Here is a 17,972-nt window from a genome sequence, read left to right as displayed (position 1 = left end):
AAATTCAGGGTGGTGGCTTCCTTGGGTGAGTCTATCCAGCTGGAATGTGGTCTTCCTCTTCAACTGTTGCCTTTACCTTTCTTGTGTTTCCTAGCAAGTCATGCCTTCTCATGATATGAACAAGGTATGACAGTTTCCATTGGCTTCTAGGGAGAGTTCATTTTTTGATTTATTTTTAGCAGTCCGTAGTATTTGTAGAACCTTCTCCAGGAAGACTGTATTTCTTTTCCTATTTGCCTTCTTCACTCTGTCATGTTTTAGATTGGTTTGGGGTACAAGTTTTGCCTTTTTCATTTGTTTTGCACACTACACATATTCTCACACTACGTAAAACCTTGTCCCCATGAGGCTCCTTTTATAACATCCTCTTTCTGGTTCCCAACTTTCATCCCACTGCATTCCAAAAACTCCTTTCACCATTCATATGGTTATCTACCCATCTTAGCTTTGGGCAAGACCTCCTTCCTGTCTTTGTTCCCCAACAACCATTGTTGAAACTGAACTTGTCACCTCACTACCATACCCCCATGTTTTGCATTACTATGAGTGTCCATGCATACAATCTGCCTATAAAAACCTGTCCCTAGGCACTATGTTCCATGCATCTGAGGAAGTAGACTTTCAGCTAAGAAAGTTTATGCGATCAACTTCATTCTCTCAGTCTCTAAGGTGCTCCAAGATCACAAGATACTGATTTTTCTCATATAGTTTATTGTTCTGGAAATGCTCTCATAGGTAAGAGACATGTGGCAAATAGGATGCTAATATGTTCCAATACTAATGTGCAACTTGCCTGATGTTTTGAACAATCATGGTCTGAGTTACCTGTACTAGGAGCTGCCTAGTAATTTGCTATTGCTACCTGTCCTTCCAAAATTGGATATTATGGTTAAATGCAAATATGAAGAATTCTGGAGAACTTGAATTCACATCTGTGGCATTTTAGTTGGTCCCAATAAAGGTATTTCACACCTGTGAATATTTGTTTTTGTTTTCTCATGGACTAGCATGAAATTTTGTCTAATCGAAGCAATGTATTATTATCATCATAATCATCTTTTTTTATATCTCACCTTTCTCCTCATGGGGACTCAAGGCTGCTAACATCTATATCCATGTATGTGGAAGCCAAGCTATTACATTTCCTACTTACCCCATCTTGATTGACGCAAAGCCATTGCCTCCTTTGGGGACTTTCCCTGTACTACCCAAATAGTTTTTGTGGCTTTTGTTGGAACCCAACAAAGGAGTGTCATGTCAGACACTCTGCTGTTCTGACATGAAACCCTTCTGTGATTTGTTTACCTGATACATGTCTTGCCCCTCTTCATCCCTTCCTACACTTGTGATTGGTGATGGAGTATGTTATGTCAATGAAGTGCCCGATCTCAGTGGGGTGAAAAAATCTCTCCAGGGTTTTTATCTGAATTATAACAGTGCTGTATAAACTGTTGAGAGTTTTGAAGGGTAGGGATCATTACCTTGAATGCTGGTTGGATTAAAGCCCTGCATTGATTCATTGTCCTATTGACATAAAAGACAGCAGCTATTGCTGTTCTCTTAGCAAGAGCTATCTCAATCATTTTGTTGCCTGAAGCAAAGAAAAAGATGGCACTTCCTCTTGTTTTACATACAGAAAAGTCTTTACAGAAAAGACTAGCAGCTGAATCATATTTTGGCACTAGTCATTGCATCCATCTTTCACCGCTAAACTGCAGGCTGCAGGTGAACTTGGGTGACCAAGTTGGGTGTATCCTCCCTCTTCATAGGTTTCTCTTTATAAAACGTCCCACTGCTCCCTCTCTTTTCTTTATCTGCTGTTTGAGGCGGCTGCCTCATGAAGCCTCATCTCTTAGCCAGGGTTGAAGGAGGGGAGAGTTAGTACAAATTATCAAGACCCAGCAATCTAGAATGGGGCCCATTACCTGAGTATGTTCCTTATTTTTGTCTGTCTTGGGAGTATCCATTTTTGTCAACTTTTTTGAACATCCACTGTAAAACTGGTTAATTGATGCAAGAGAGAGCAGAACTGGAGTCCAAGCAACAGGTGAGCAGAGAATTGTAATAGCACCAGTGAGGAAGGAATTAGGAGGAGGGTAGTTGGTATCAGAAGTCACCTGGAAAGCTCAAGACCTCCAGCGATGGTGTTGGCAGTGTCCAGAAACAGAGACCAGGAGACCATCGGTCCACTGTGGCCTCAAATGCATAGATGAAAATGTCCCTCAATATTTTTACTTCATGGCCTGTGTGTAGCTCTCCCAATTTTTCATCCACTCCTCTGCCTCTCATAATTGTTCCCAAACATTTCCTGGAAATGAAGTGGAACAGACAATATCAGAGTTTGGATTAAAGGGTGAAGACAAGCAGGTGGTTGAGGGAGAGAGTATTGGTTGTAGGTGATGGTAGCTGTGTGTGTGTCGTCTTTTCCAGTACAGACTTGAAGAACCTAGGGGGAATAAGCAAGCTTGTGAATGCCCTGGACTCAAACCTGGTCTTGGCAGTCCTGCTCCTAACACTATCTTACATCTGGCAATGAATCCTTAGGCCTGAAGACCTCTCCTCTTTGCTTGTGCTGCCTTGCTGTTCTATTTTCCAAGATGGAACTACATTCTATGGAGCACCCATAAGTTGGAGACTGACTGGGGGAGGGGGGCTCACACAGCCCCTCAGCTTAGTCAAGTGTCTACACATATTAGTGATTCTGGGAATTGTAGTCCAACAACGAAGTTTTCCAAGTTCAAGAAGCAATCATGGTTGCCTTTAGGCAAGGATTGGAGCAATGCTGAACCACTAGACATCTTGACCTATATCTCCCTTGCCATTGATCAGCACAGGTGGTGTTGTAGCCCTAAATATCTGGAGGGACAAAATTTCTACAGCCCTGTTTTAAGCATATCCATTTCACTGGATCTGTCCAACCACATCAGGAACTCAATACCTGCCTGGGCTACATGAAGATCTTCCAACCTATCTAATCTATCATCTATCTATCTATCTATCTATCTGTCTGTCTGTCTGTCTGTCTGTCTGTCTGTCTGTCTATCTGTCTATCTATCTATCTATCTATCTATCTATCTATCTATCTATCTATCTATCTATCTATCTATCTATCTATCTATTGTTAAGGACTACAAACCTTTTGTGCATCACTCAAAGTTTGGGAAACCTTTTGCCTCATGGTGGAAGTGAGTGGTGTATCATATCCTTCAATTGTTCCGATTTGGTAGGAACATTTAATTTTCTGTTGTCCCACTAATTCAGTTTTCCCACTTTTCCTCCCAGTTTTTCATTTGTCCTTGTTTTTGCCCCATCTAAACCATTGCCTTTGGCTATTTCAAGCTATTGCAAACTGATTCCAAAATTCAAAAGTGGGTTTGTACTCAGTTAACTCAGAAGGAGGGAAGAGAGAGGGGAAATCTTTCCATGTAGACCCAGGCAAAAGCAAACCGCTGCAGCTTCTCTTAGTGTGTCTGTTCTTTCTGATTACTAAACTTTGCCATCATCACCATACTCTTACATTGATTGGTCACAAGTGTGACTTTCATAACTGAAAAGCTTGAGGGCATGGTGCAACCCTGAAGGAAGCTGGGTCTTTACAGATGCCAGTGCCTCCAACACTTAGGACTTCATTGCATGAATCTGCCATTTCACTATGATTACGTTATCATTATAACAATAAAACTTTATATACCGCCCTATCTCCACAAGGGACTCAGGGCAGTTCCCAATACAATAGAAAACATACAACAAGTTAAAATCATACAGCAATTCGGACATAATACCACATGGATATATAATCAGTTAATGAAGATTTAAAACCTAATGACAAAGACTCCATCAATAAGCCCAGATACAGTGACCAGAATTCACTGTTGGAGTGGCCAACTATAAGGTGCTAGGCGTGTCAGGTGCTACAGTACAGAGTAGGCAAGGAAGTGGGTAAAGTGCTAAGCGAGAGCATAGCTGGGAGGGCTAAGGGAGCTCTACTCAAAGATCTGCTGAAACCACCAGGTTTTCAGATCCTTACAAAACCAGGATAGAGTGGGGGACACCACCGAGAAGGCCCTCTCCCTCATCCCCACCAACCATGCTTGTGACAGCGGTGAAAGCTAGAGGAGGGCCTCCCCAGAAGATCTTAGAGCTCACTCGTTCATGGGGGGAGATGCGATCATGGAGATAGGCTGGGCCGAGCCGTATAGGGCTTTAGAGGTCACCTTGAATTGGGACTGGCAGCTTATTGGCAGCCAGTGGAGCTGCTTTAGCAGAGGTGTTGTATGCTCCCTGTAACTAGCTCCAGTTAGGAGCCTGGCTGGCGATCTCTGAACCAGCTGGAGTTTTCGGGCTGTCTTCAAGGGCAGCCCCACATAGAGAGCATTGCAGTAATCCAGTCTGGATGTAACAGGGTGTTGACCATGGATACACACCTGGTAGAGCATCCTTGATATCACACCCCTATTCATTCTATCCAATAATTGTGCTGATTTGCCACTTCATGGTCCTATGATTGTACTATCGCACACCCTCATGACCCTTCTTCCCTCACTACTGCAGATCCTTAATTTTTACTTTTAGCACCACTGTGTAATGCCAGTATTTGAAAACAACAACAAAAAGAGAAATATAAATATAAAATGTAAAATAAAAGGAAAACAGAGAACTTAGGAATAGTGAGGAGGAGTGAGGGGAAAGGTGGAGAATCCTTAACATTGCTTTATTACTAGCATGTCCACACAGAAGTGAATGGGGTTCATCACACCTAAGTAGGTGACAGAAATGTTACATGATTGGGAGCTATTGACAGGTTTCACCCATTAATAGCAAGTGTCAGGTGAATCATGGGGAGAAGGCACAACAGCAGTTGGATGTGCATGACGTATGATAAGGACTGTCACCAAAGTTCCAGCTGCAATGCTGATTGACCTGACTTGTGCAATAAAATCCACAACCGACTTTCACTCTCCCTCACATTGTTCTTCTGTCTGTCTTCTTCTTCCAAAGGAGCTGTGCTGCTTCATTGCTCTCCACTTCCAGTTCTGGTTTTGCACTGCCTTCTGGACCATCTGCTTTCTGCCCCTAACTAACCTGCCTTTGGGGCCCCCTCCCCATTCACTGGCTCCGTCTGCATGGGACAGACACCGGCTGTGTACACTGTGGTCTTTGTTCCCATACAGGGTGCTTACCACACCATGCCTAAGTGCTCAGAAGCTTGCAGGGCTCAGTGTAGCAATTGTCCCTTGTGAATTTCCAAGTGATTATGAACAGTCAGGAAGTAAAGCTCTTTGTCCCCCCCCCCCCTCCACTTCTTCTGAAACAGATGAAAGATATCCTTTGTAATTCTCTTCCTCATTCCTCCTCAAAGTGACTTCTCGCAATATATCCATTTTGCTCCTCAGCTACTCAACCTAGTGCCATGGAAGCTTGAGTTTCTAAAGGCTGCCATTTCTCACTGCTTCTTAATCGCAAGCCCTAAATCTCCAGATCTTTCTTGCCCTATCATGCTGTTAAGGATGATAAATGAATCATCTGCCACTCTAGTTCTAAGGGACAGGATACAAAATAATTCTTCCTTCTGGAAATATTTGTGACATAATAAAGCCTCTCTCTTTCATCTAAAACTTCACCAGTGGTGTCAAGCTTATTTCTCCCCATATTGCCCAAGCACCATGTACCATCTGCTATGTGTGTGCCATGACCTTTGCCCAAGTTCCTTGCATTTTTGTGTTTGTTGTGTATACATATTTAGACTAATATTTATGAACACATGTGACTCAGGACATGTAACAACTCTGATACAAAACAGTAGACTTCTCTCAGCTTTTCAATATGTACAGTTGGCTCCATGTATCCATGGCTTTAAACATCCATGGCTTGAAAAAATTTGTAAAAATCCCAAAAGTAATCCTTGATTATGTCATTTTATATCAGGGACACCCAGATGCTTTGCATATAATATTTTCTTATATTGTATAAGGTAAAAGTAAAGGTAAAAGTTTTCCCCTGACATTAAGTCTAGTTGTGTCCGACTCTGGAGGCTAGTGCTCATCTCACCATTTCTAAGCCAAAGAGCTGGCGTTGTCAGTAGACGCCTCCAAGGTCATGTGGCTCGCCTGACTGCATGGAGCACCGTTAACTTTCTGCTGGAGCGGTACCTATTGATCTACTCACATTTGCATGTTTTTGAACTACTGGGTTGGCAGTAGCTGGGGCTAATGGTGAGAGCTCACCCCGCTCCCTGGATTCAAACCGCCAACCTTTCAGTCAGTAAATTCAATAGCTTAGCGGTTTAACCCACTGTACCACCAGGGGCTATACTGCATAGCAATTGCTAATCACAAAAAACAAACATTCTGTAAAATCACTGGTAGAGTTTTTTTTATTGTGTCAGAAGCGACTTGAGAACATACTGCAGATTGCTTCTGGAGTGAGAGAACTGGCAGTCTACAGAGACGTTGCCCAGAAACACCTGGATGTGTTAGCCAGGGGGCTTCTCTCATGTCCCCACAAGCTAGAGCTGACAGATGGGAGCTCACCCCATCTCATGGATTCAAATCAGCAACCTTCAGATCAGCAACACAACTTTGAGGTCAGCAGTTCAGCTGGTGCAAGGGTTTAACCCACTGTGCCACTGGTAGAGTGAAAGATTATTTATGTAACAGCCTGATCTTGAAAGTATAAACAATAGGTTCTCCTACCCACTTTCATAGGGGTTAAGGGCACAAGATCCAGTGAAAGTGGAAAAATTATGAATAAAAAACATTATTTTATTTCTATGAGAGAGAACACCTTACTGGGAATCTCTAGGTTCTCTAGTATGACTCCATGGTCAATTTCCAGTGAAAGTTGGCCACAAAATCATACTAGAGAACCTAAAGAGAACATATTAACCAAATCTGTGAATAATCAAATCAGTAAAAGGCAAACCCACAAACTGTTTAGGAGCTATAATAATAGCAAATATGGGGCTCTATCAAGTCAAAGTTTACATCTGGTATGAAAAGAGAAAGTAAAAACAGTGTTGAGATCTCTTGATTGCATGCTACCAAGCTTTACCTTCAAAATATGCTCAGTCCATAGTTCATCTCTGGGGAAGGAGAGCAGTGTTGGAAAGGCAGCAGACCCAACCCTTGTGAGATATTGTAACAGGAAAGGTAAAGGTAAAGGTTTTCCTCTGACATTAAGTCTAGTTGTGTCCAACTCTGGGGGGTGGTGCTCATCACAGACAGAAAAGCTTATGTTTCAGTGATAGAAAATAAAATGCAGACTTTCGGTTAACCAGAATTCAAGTAACTGGCAAAAAATTAGATGAAATAACACTTTAACTAAAAATTAAAATAAAACCAATTTTAGCAGAAATGTTATATATAATGCTATATTATATATAGTACGGAATGCTGACCTCTGAAGTTGCCAGGCACAGATGCAGGCGAAACGCCAGGAGATAAGGCCACTGGAACATGGCCATACAGCCCGAAAAACTCACAGCAACCCAATGTTATTTTTAGTTTGTCTTTATTTGTCTTAATTCGATTTAATAACTGTATTTCAATAGTAATATCAAGTCAATACAGCTTTTATGGTATGGTGCAGTATGCGATACAGTATCAAGGCTAAGCAACCAGAAACTACATTTATCAGCACCTAACAATCCCCAAGAGTTAATTGAAAGTTTATTGCAATGACTTGTGATTGGTGTTGTAGAAGATAGTGGACAGCACCACCTGCTGACATAAAAGATTATAGCAAGAGTGCAAATAAGTGATTAAGCTTTTTAATCAAGGTTGAATACTTTTGAAGTGCCTGCTCTAAAGACAGCTTGCCCTTATTTTAAGATGTCTCACTCTTTTTTTTTTTTTAATGATCAGGGCCAAATAATTTGGTGTTTAATGAGAAATAAGTTGTCGCATCTCCCATTTTCTTGGAATGTGTTTGTTTGCTATTATAATATTTACAGTCAGTCTACTTTACCTTTGCTGGTATTGGAGGAACATGTCTACCATGAGAGTGAAAACTGCAAATTAAAAAAAACCCCACATTTTTAAAAACTTTCTAGTAATCTCTAGGTCTTCCAACATGACTCTAAGGTTCACCTCTGCCAGACGATGGCCATGGAGGTGCACTAGAGCAGGGCTTCTTAAACTTTTTCCACTCACGACCCCTTTTTGCCTGAGACATTTTTATGTGAATGCAGGTGTATATAGGTATATAAAATCGGTATAAAAATCAAACTTATGCTGATGCTAAATCAGCATTTGCAAAGCTTGCAAAACAGATTGATTTTATTTTTTATGAAGTACAGCTGAAGCATCTTCTGCAGAATCAACTATAAACACTGCACGTTATGGCTGACAGATTTGTGTAAATGGGTGGCATTCAGATAACTTTTACTGTTGCCGAATTTTTCATGACTCCAACATTGAGCCAAGGGCACTCCATTTGGGGTCGGGACTCACAATTTAAGAAGCAGTGCACTAGAGGACTTAGAGATTCCTAGACAGAATATTTTGATCCAATTTGCAAACAATCAGAACTGCTAAAGTCAAATTTACAAATGTGAAGAGCCAACTGTATTTATTATGTATGTATCTACTTTTTCTCCAAGGTAGCTGTTTTACTTCCACAAAAACCTTGTGAGGTGGTTTGTTCTGAGGGACTGTAACAGACCCAAAGCTACCTATTGAATTTCAAAGCTGGAAAAGGAATGTAATTTTGGTTTTGCACATTCATCACACATACACCCCAGCGCTCTAGCCATCTTGTGATCCTGCTTTATTGAGTCTTGAAAGCCTCTAACAGAGTGAACGTGTGCTTCGTACTCCCAAGACAATGGGGATGAGGGTGTTGGGGTGAGTGCAAACTAATGCTTAGGAATGCACTCCGCAGAAAACACCGCTTGTGTAGCCATGGCAACATAATGGCTGTGTAAATTGTTTTTTAAGATTCCCTCCGTTACGAATAAATGGACAAGGATGTCTTTCTATTGTTTATTAAAATGGCAGCTACTTAGGATCAGCCTAAGGCACCTTGCTCCTTGAAAGCAAACAGCAAATGTGGCAAAGGCAAGGTGTGTGTACTGTTCAAAATCTTGGCCCCCAAGACTGAGAAATCCCATCTCTTATCCTGGAAGTATATATAAGTAAATAATGACGGCTCATGGCTTCCATGTCATCTGGGTGATGAATCCACTCTGGGGCTTTAAAGTTCAGAATAAAACCCAGAATGAATTCATTATTCGCCTGATATGGAAGCCATTGGGTATCACGGAATAATTTGTGGTGGTTTTAAAACACCCAGGCCCCTTCCACACAGCTGTATGAAATCCACATTGAGCTGGATTATATAGCAGTGTGGACTCAGATAATCCAGTTCAAAGCAGATATTGTGGATTATCTGCCTTGATATTCTGTGTTATATGGCTGTGTGGAAGGGCCCGCGCTTCCTCTGTTGCACATTAATCCTTAGAGCTCCAGCCCTTTCCACAAGGTTCATCCAGATTTTTCGAGCATTTATCAGTCTCTAAAATGTGCAGCAGCAAGTAATAAGGAGATAAGGTCCTTGAGGAATACATTCTCATTTTCTTCAGTGAACCCAGACCGCAACACTTCACAATATCTGCCAATTTGTTATCTGACTTTAACAGGGCCAGTATTTGTTCCCAGAATAGGGAGATCTGGAGATAATACAGCCATATCTGGAGCTCTCTTCTCCGCAATCTCTTTAGCACATGGGCAACATGGGACACATTCTAGGGATGAATAATCTTGAAAGCATTTTCATATGATTATTATGCAGAAAGGGATTTAAAAGTTGTAGGGGAACACTTGTTGTGGGAAATGAATCTAAACTAGTTTCTCAAGACTAATTTCATACTCCTTGTTCTTTCATGGGTTATACCAATTAACTAAGTACATATTGGAGAAAGTTGACTACTTGTGAGCCGTGGTGGTGCAATGGGTTAAACACTTGTGCCGGCTGAACTGCTGATCTGAAGGTTGGGTTGCTGACCTGAAGGTTGCCAGTTCAAATCCACAAAATGGGGTGAGCTCCCCTTTGTCAGCTCTAGCTTGCGGGGACAGGAGAGAAGTCTCCCAGCTAACACATCTGGGCATTCCCTGGTTAATGGCCAATTCTCTCACACCAGAAGCAACTTGCAGTATGTTCTCAAGTCGCTTCTGACACATTTGTAGCATTTTAAGGGATAATTAAACATGACCTGTATATATATAGAACTGGTTTCATTTTATCCACATCCAACAAAATATGTTATGTCTGTGCATTTTCTATACATCAATGTTTTGTCCAGATGAAAGAGAGAAAGAGTGACTTTTTGATTGGGTTGCTGTGAGTTTGCCGGGCTGTCTGGCCATGTTCCAGAAGCATTCCCTCCTGACGTTTTGCCCACATCTATGGCAGGCGTCCTCAGAGGTGTGAGGTCTGTTGGAAACTAGACAAGTGGAGTATATATATATATGTGTGTGGAAAGTCCAGGTTGGGAGAAAGAACTCTTGTCTGTTTGAGGCAAGTGTGGATGTTGCAATTTATCACCTTAATTTTTTGATTAATAAAGCCATCACAATTACCACCAGGGGGCACTTTCATATATAAAATCAAGCAACCCTGCTTCTCTTGCAAGCCCTTCCTGTTGCAAAAAATACTGTAGATCTCACTTATATAAATGAGGAATATTTTGCAAACAACAGAATAGCGAGAGAAAATGGAAAAGTGAACAGATAACACTCCAAGAACCCACAGAAGAAGCAGAAAGTAACAAGAATACTTAAAACTGAGGGCAAGGTTGAAAGAGAAAAAGATAAATGTCCAAGACATTGCTGCTTGAGTTGATAGAGCAACCCCTACCTAACCCACAAATCAAAACAATGTCTAAGCTGCGTAGGGCCTATGGCCAAATTCTGGTGCCTGAAACAGGCATTCAGATAACAATATTTCAGTGATCAGTATGTTATGTCTTTGAACTTGAATTTATTAAAATTCAGCTATCTGCATAGTATGGAAGTACTTTAACCATTAGAGGACATGTCTCAGCCTCTTCGGGAATCCTGTTCCACATAATTTCACTGTACATGATTTAATTTTACAGGAGAACTACCCATATTTTTGTTGTGACATTCCTATCAAAGTTATTGCTGTTTCCAGAATAATCTGTCCATGCTGCCTGGGATCCTGGGCATTGCTGCCCAAAATTAAGTTTTCCAAGCTTTAGTCCACATTACATCCCCAGCCAATATGTTGCTCAACAGTGTGACCATTCAGATGTGAATATTGTGGCAATTCCTGTGCACATGTGTATTATTCTGAGCCCATGAGTTTAAATCATGGTTGTGCAAGTTATTTATTTATTTATTTATTTATTTATTTATTACATCACTTCTACCCCGCCCTTCTCACCCATCAGGGGACTCAGGGCGGCTTACAATATAAACATACACATCAAATTTAAAAATCCATCAAGATTAAAAATTACAATAAAATTAAGAATATACATTAAAAATATACATAATTATACATTTAAATATACATTTAAGGCGCTTTCCATGTCCAGGTGGGATCTGTCAGTAGGTCATATATTCATATCTCATTCTTGCTGCTACTTGTGCTCAAATGCCTGGTCCCATAACCACGTTTTTGTTCTCTTTCGGAAAGACAGGAGGGAGGGAGCCTGCCTGACTTCAATGGGGAGGGCGTTCCATAGGCGGGGAGCCACTACTGAAAAGGCCCTGTCTCTCGTCCCTGCCAGCCGCACCTGTGAGGCTGACGGGACCGCGAACAGGGCCTCATCTGACGATCTTAAGCTTCGAGGTGGTTCGTAGCGGGAGACACGTTCGGACAGATAAGCTGGGCCGGCACCGTTTTGAGCTTTATAGGCTAAAGCCAGCACCTTGACTTGTGCTTGGTAGCTAATCAGCAGCCAGTGGAGTGGTACGCTCCCTGTACGGCGCTCCAGTTATTAACCTGGCAGCCTCCCGTTGGACTAATTGAAGCTTCCAAACAGTCTTCAAAGGCAGCCCCACGTAGAGTGCGTTGCAGTAGTCTAAACGGGATGTAACAAGAGCGTGGACCACCGTGGCCAAGTCCGGCTTCCCAAGGTACGGTCGCAGCTGGCTCACAAGTGTTAATTGTGCAAAGGCTCCCCTAGCCACCGCTGAGACCTCGGGCTCCAGGCTCAACGATGAGTCTAGGATCACACCCAGACTGCGAACCTGCGCCTTCAGGGGGAGTGTGACCCCATCCAGCACAGGCTGTAACCCTATACCCTGTTCGGCCTTCCGACTGACCAGGAGGACCTCTGACTTGTCTGGATTCAATTTCAGTTTGTTGGCCCTCATTCAGTCCAACACAACGGCCAAGCACCGGTTCAGGACCTGAACAGCCTCCTTAGTGACAGGTGGGAAGGAGTGACAGAGCTGGACATCATCTGCGTACAGATGACATCGGACCCCGAAACTCCTGATGATCTCTCCCAGAGGCTTCATGTAGATGTTAAACAACATGGGAGACAATACAGAGCCCTGTGGGACCCCACAAGTCAATGGTTGTGGGGCCGAGCAGGTGTCCTCCAATGACACCATCTGGGACCGACCCTCCAGGAATGAGTGGAGCCACTGCAAAACAGTACTTCCAAGTCCCATTCCCGCGAGGTGTCCCGGAAGGATACCGTGATCAACGGTATCGAAGGCCGCTGAGAGGTCCAGCAGAACCAGCAGGGACACACTCCCCCTGTCCAGTTCCCGGCAAAGATCATCGACTAAGGCGACCAAAGCTGTCTCGGTACCATGCCCCGGCCTAAAGCCAGACTGTGCCGGATCCAGAAAATCAGTGTCCACCAAGAATCCCTGGAGCTGCGAAGCAACCACATGTTCCAAGACCTTGCCCAAGTAGGAGAGATTGGAAATAGGCTGAAAGTTTCCGAATTGAGTGGGATCCAATGATGGCTTTTTCAACAGCGGCTTGATCACAACCATTCTTAGGCTTGCTGGAAATTTGCTATTCTGGAGGGAGGCATTCACCACCACCTTCACCCACTTGGCCAAACCCCCTCTGGCTTCTCTCACCAGCCAGGATGGGCAGGGGTCCAGGATGCATGTGGTTGGTCTCGCCTCTCCAAGGATCTTGTCCACATCCTCAAGCTCAACCAATTGAAATGAATCCAACAAAACTGGACAAGCAGGTGCGCTCGATACATCCTCAGAGACTGCAGTTGACATGGTGTCAAAGTCGGAGCGGATCAGAGCGACTTTGTCCGCAAAGAACCGAGCAAATGCTTCACAGCGGGCTGCCGAGTTATCAGGGCTCCCACCTTGATTGGTGGGAGTTAACAACCCTCTGATGACACAGAACAGTGCCGCCGGACGGTTCTGTGTGGACGCAATATTGGCTGCAAGGTGGACTCTCCTTGCGGCTTTGATTGCCGCGGCATATGCCCTAAGATAGGAGCCTAGTCGTGTTCGGTCTGATTCGTTATACTCTGATCACCACACGCCCTCTAGTTCCCTCTTCTTTTGCTTCATCGCTGCCAGCTCCTCAGTAAACCAAGGAGCTGGTTTAGCTCGGTGACTCGAGAGGGGACGCTCCGGAGCGATTGTGTCTATTGCCCTAGTCATCTCTCCATTCCAGAGAGAGACCAGAGCATCAACAGGATCACCTGCTGAGGAGGCGGGAAATTCCCCAAGAGCCGCCAGGAATCCTTCTGGATCCATAAGTCTCCTGGGGCGGACCATTTTAATAGGTTCTCCACCCCTGCAGAGGTTGGGGGGGGGGGGCGCAGTAAGTTAGGGCTTGCCAAGTCATGGTTTGCCCATGCCTTGAGATTTCAGGTCCAAACTTGAGGCCGAGGGATGGCATTTCCTTGTGTGGCCACAGGGAAAGGACCCTAGTGATGTCACAAGGGTGATGTTTCAAGGGCTGGCCCTTTCTGATATCTTTAAGATTTTTTTAAAAAGATGAAAATTCAATTAAAACCTGAGGAGCCCCCAGTGGCGTAATGGGTTAAACCCTTGTGTGGACAGGACTGCTGACCAACAGGTCAGCAGGTTGAATCTGGGAAGGGCAGATGAGCTCCCTTTGTCAGCTCCAGCTGACCATGCGGGGACATGAGAGAAACCTCGCACAAGGATGGTAAAACATCAAACATCTGGGCATCCCCTGGGCAATGTCCTTGCAGACAACCAATTCTCTCATAGCAGTTTGTCAAGTCACTCCTGACACAAAAAAATAAAATAAAACCTGGATGTTGACTTTTGAGATGATGAATGATGAACTAGAAAGCAGCCTGAAAAATACTTCAATATATAACGACAGCTACAAGAATATTATATGCTGAGAAATAAAAGTGTGACTTACTGTGTACAAAAGAAAAATGGTTATTAAAATTGAATGATTTAGCAGAAATTGATAAATTGCCTATTTTGATTAAAGGAAAAACATTGGCTCTCCACTATTGACTTCTGAAGAGCAGCGAAAGGTAATATGTTGATTGTTGGATTTGTTAATCAGTATGAGTTAAGAAGTAGGCTCAGGGATAAACTGTTGAGCTGCTGAACTTGCCAACCGAGGGGTTGGCGATTCGAATCCAGGGAGCTGGATGAGCTTCTACCGCTAGCCCCAGCTTCTGCCAACCTAGCAGTTCAAAAACATGCAAATGTGAGTAGATTAATAGGTACCACTCCATGCAGTCATGCCGGCCACATGACCTTGGAGGTGTCTATGAACAACGCCAGCTCTACGGCTTAGAAATGGAGATGAGGACCAACCCCCAGAGTCAGACACGACTAGACTTCATGTTGGGAAAACCTTTACCTATGAGTTAAATATATAAATGAAGTGTAATTTCTGAACAAAGTAGAATTCAGGAGTTAAAATATGACCATGGAAAAGATAGTTGAAAGTCACATTTTTTCTTTCTGTTTTCTTTTGTTAGTTGTAGTTTTTATTTTACTCTATACTTAGGCAGTTTAGATTTGTTTGTAGGTTATGTGGTGTATTTTATATTTATTTCTTCTTTCTTTATCCTGTATCTATTTGACAATTTTTGGTGTGGTTTTTGAAGTGTGCATGTTGTTTTTGTTATATTTTATTCAATGTTTATTCTGTACATATTTTTTCAATATTTTTTTTAAAGAAAAGGAATACTTAAGAATGAGACACTTTGATTTTATTGTGTAGATCAATAATAGTAGTAGTAGTAGTAGTAGTAATAATAATAATAATAATAATAATAATAATAATAATAATAATAATAATGGGAAGTGTTCGACTTGTGATTTTGTGATACGAAATCCAGCATATCTGTCTTGTTTGCTGTGTCATAATAAAATAATAATAAATTACCCTCATTTTCTTGCAGCTCGAGGTGGGGTACAACATCATTAAAACAAAGAGATATGGGTAAAGGTAAAGGTTTTGTCCTGACATTACGTCTAGTTGTGTCTGACTCTGGCGGTTGGTGGTCATTTCTATTTCTAAGTTGAAGAGCTGGCATTGTCTGTAGACACCTCCAAGGTTATTTGGCTGGCATGACTACATGGAAGGACCGTTACTTTCCTGCCGGAGCAGTACCTATTGATCTACTCACATTTGCATGTTTTCGAACAGCTAGGTCGGCAGAAGCTGGGAGTAACAGCGGGAGCTCACCCTGCTCCCCAGATTCGAACTGCCACCTTTCGGTCGGCAAGTTTAGCAGCTCAGCTGTGTATACAATATACACAGAGTTGATGCCTTTGTGTTCATCTCATCACCACTCCCTATTGGCAGCAGTGTTCACCGGCACAGTGCACACACTTGCACAATGTCAGCATGCCAAAAAACGGTGAGAGGAGAAGTGGGCACATGTATTTGTGTCCACTGTGTACAGAAGGGCAATGCAGTTCCATCATCACAATTTGTAAACTTGACAGCAGAGACACAATGTCTGGAAATGAGCCTTCCTTAAACAGAAACTACATTTTTAGCCTCACTCTCCTTGTATTCCCAAGAAAAACACAGACAATAGCAGGATTTTTCTTTTTCTAAACCATATGCAAAAGGTTAAAATATCTAGTTTACAAATTTAAGTCCTATTCAGTTCAGGTTTTGTCATAATATCCAAACTGAATTCAGTTATGCCTGGGTCAATAATGGGATAGGTATGGATCTTAATATTAAATAACAATATTTTCACCCACTCAGGAATGTGATTCAGGAATGCAGCTAATGATGAAGGGCTCTCCAGGGTAAGATTCACAGAATTTGGAAACTGACACTTTATGCTGACTCATAGAGCTGGGAAAAGATCCAGTCAATGGATAACTGGGTTTCAGATGTTTTTACTTCTGAGATGTCTCAACTAACATGGCCAATGGTAAGAGACTGTAGGAGATAATCCATTGCATCTGGAGGGCCAATGGTTCTCCAGCCCTGGTTTACAGCTTGACTCTGTGCATGTTTCATCAGAATTAAGCCTTATTGAATCTAATGACATGCAATCCCATAACCAAAGAAAACCAAATATAAGAAGGCAACATTTCAACTCTTGCCAAAATGTATATAATTAAGATGATACCCTATGTAGGCCTATGTGGAAATACAATATCCCATTGAATTGGATATATCTGAAAAGTATGAATTGCCTTAGATGTCTATTTCTTGTTACATTTGGGTTCTTGGCTACTTTTGCCCGATAGGAAACTGAGTTTTAAGAATTGTGCTGTATTCGTTAATGTTCAAAGTTCATGCGGTGACTTTGGGTGCAGGGGAGAGCCTGACCTGCATTGAAGGGTATTTTGGAGTAGTATGGATTTCTGGATAAGAGATGCTCAACTTGATGCTGAACTTGTATCGAGTTCAATGCGATTTCAGACAGAGCAGATATGTATAGTAGTGCCATTAAGATTCAGTTATTTTTTTTAAAAAAACCTGCTGGTTTAAGATGGTTAAAGGCTCCACCATGCCAAAAAAGTGAAAGTGAAGACTAAGATTTTAATCAATGTTCCCTGTAGTCAGGAGCAATGCTATGTAATGCCACAAATCATGCTTGCTTACTTGGCAAACGTCTGAGCAGTGGTTCAAGGGCTTTTAAGGTTTTATGTCTCATTAAGCTCTATGAGAGGAAGTAAGCATGTACATGTGGGTGAGACAAGAGCAGTCTGAGTCTTTTCCCCTTCAGCATGGAGTCTTCTTGGAGTGTTTGTGCTTAAATCTTTATTCAGGCCCACCTGCAGAAAAGCCAGGATGGACGCTATTGACACAGACGGATGACACAACCCATTTTGTCTACATCACCTACAAAACACTTGCCAAGTGGACTCATACAGACACTTAGTAGATATTTCAGTCAAGAGAAAGGCCTGAGTGACATAGTCCTAATATCCTTTAACTTGGTCATGGGCAAACTTCAGCCCTCCAGGTGTTTTGGACTTCAGTTTCAGTTGCCCATGCCTGCTTTAACTACTAACCTTTCCCGCTTAGCTTCCAGGCGTGTAATTGCTCCCACCCTATTGGATTTAGCAGGTTTGACTACAGTTGTAGAGCCTAACTTTCCTGTCCATACATGAGGCCACCTAGGTACCATGTTATTCCAATCTGCCCCCTTTAATTTCTATTTTCTTTAACATCTGGGCAACAGCACATCTGGAGGAATAGTGTGGCACAAAGTTTGGTCAACAAGTCATCAGGGCACCAATGCTTTTCTGGAATCTTATATTAGGAAATCGGTGGTAAAAGTCTTGTGGAACTGCATTTATTTGTAAATCATGAATACTAAGGCAGTATGGCATAAAAATAAATCCTAGGCAATATCCCACTCCAAATCAACTACAAGTGTAAAGGAACTTGGGACTGAATCTGACATATTTAATTCTGTTTTCTGGGCTGGTTGAAATTTAACTAGCTTTTTGTTCTCTTTTCAGAAAGTAAATTGTACAGGAATATATATGGCATACAGGTATCATTTTACAACATATACTTGGATTTATAAGAAGGCT

Source organism: Anolis carolinensis, chromosome 2 (genome assembly GCF_035594765.1).
Source record: "Anolis carolinensis isolate JA03-04 chromosome 2, rAnoCar3.1.pri, whole genome shotgun sequence".
Lineage (NCBI taxonomy): Eukaryota > Metazoa > Chordata > Lepidosauria > Squamata > Dactyloidae > Anolis > Anolis carolinensis.
The sequence above is the reverse complement of the archived record's forward strand: the minus strand, read 5'-3'. Positions refer to the sequence as shown.